Source organism: Peromyscus californicus, unplaced genomic scaffold, assembly GCF_007827085.1.
Source record: "Peromyscus californicus insignis strain IS unplaced genomic scaffold, ASM782708v3 Scaffold_4__1_contigs__length_199733344, whole genome shotgun sequence".
In the NCBI taxonomy this organism is placed as follows: Eukaryota; Metazoa; Chordata; class Mammalia; order Rodentia; family Cricetidae; genus Peromyscus; species Peromyscus californicus.
This window is the reverse complement of record NW_026294562.1, coordinates 147,084,538-147,086,038: the sequence shown is the minus strand read 5'-3', so window position 1 is coordinate 147,086,038 and position 1,501 is coordinate 147,084,538. Positions and strand designations below refer to the sequence as shown.

At 32.8% G+C, this 1,501-nt stretch overlaps 1 non-coding gene across 1 annotated transcript; it reads left to right on the top strand.

The window, feature by feature from the left end:
• The first annotated feature begins 473 nt into the window (after positions 1-473).
• On the top strand, positions 474-664 carry LOC128095894 (U2 spliceosomal RNA). Its single transcript, XR_008213486.1, has one exon. It is a non-coding gene; the product is annotated as a U2 spliceosomal RNA (small nuclear RNA).
• The last annotated feature ends 837 nt before the right edge of the window (positions 665-1,501 follow it).

The window sequence follows — 1,501 nt, the reverse complement described above, 5'->3', positions numbered from 1 at the left end:
TTTCTATAGTTTATTTAACAGTGAAAATACCAGTTTTTATATTTAAAGTAAGTATTATTCAATTAATTGTAACTAGAGGCTTTTCTGTCCCACCTGGTCCTGCAGCCATTTCCAAATAATCACTCAGAGGCTTAATATTAATTACAAACTCTTTGGCCTATTGCTCAGGCTTATTATTAACTAGCTCTTACAACTTAAATTAACCCATTTCTATTAATATATGTGTTGCCACATGGCCATGGCATTACAGATCTGCTGGCATCTTGCTCCTTGGGCTGCTAGATGGCATCTACCCCTGGCTCTGCCTTTCTTCTCCCTGTATTTCTTTTTGGATTTCCCACCTGGTTTTATCCTGATTTGTCATAGGCCAAAGCAGCTTTATTTATTAACCAAAGGGAGCAACACATATTCACAGCATACAGAAAGATATCCCACATCATTTTCCCTTTTCTATCTAATCAAAAAGGAAGGTCATCGCTTCTCGGCCTTTTGGCTAAGAACAAGTGTAGTATCTGTTCTTATCAGTTTAATATCTGATACGTCCTCTATTTGAGGACAACATATTAAATGGATTTTTGGATTTGGGAGTTGGTCTAGGAGCTTGCTCCGTCCACTCCACGCATCAACCTGGTATTGCAGTGTCTCCGGGAACAGTGCACCCCTCGGGGAACAAAAAAAAAAAAAAAAAAAAAAAGGAAGGTCTTAAATTTAGCATATTAAAATTAGTTATAACAAAACAGTTATCAAGTAAGAATTATACTTACAATATTTAGTCTATTTATATTTGTCAAAATTAAAGAAAATACTCTACCATCTATCTTCTTTGTGAGTCTAAAGTCTCATATCTAATTTACCTTTTATCATAATTAAGGAAAAACTATAATTATAACTACTATATGAATTAAGGAAAACTGCCGGGAACAGCACATAAAATGTCTGATGTGCTGCCAGCAAAAATTTTTTAAAAAAAGGGGGGGACCCAAAACAGTAAACCATCAACCCTCCGTATGTTCCCCTCCAAATCTTCTGCTTAGCATGCCTCTAAAGGACCAAGGCAAAAACGCCTACATGTCCCGAGGTCATGCTTTATGCCGTGCACATGTCATGTCCTTCTCCATATAAATACTTCTTATAATACTAGTCTTTTTTTAAATCTGATCTTCATATTCTGTGTTCCTAAATCAATAATAATTTCTGTAATACAAAAATAAAATAAAATAAATTTCACAAAAAATTATACAAAAATAATCACTCAGGCTAAAATTAAAGCAGTTATACAATTCATAAAAAAAACCCGAAGCCTAAAAAAGCTTTTCAGGCTTAAATAAACTGTACCAAATATATAATCAACTATAGCACTTAATATAATATATATCAGCACACTAAACTCAAATTAACCATAATAAATCATTCAATTTCTAAAAATATTCCAAGGGCATTATATAAAACTTAAAACCCTAAAAAATATTGGCTAAACACCTATAAATAAAACAACATATAA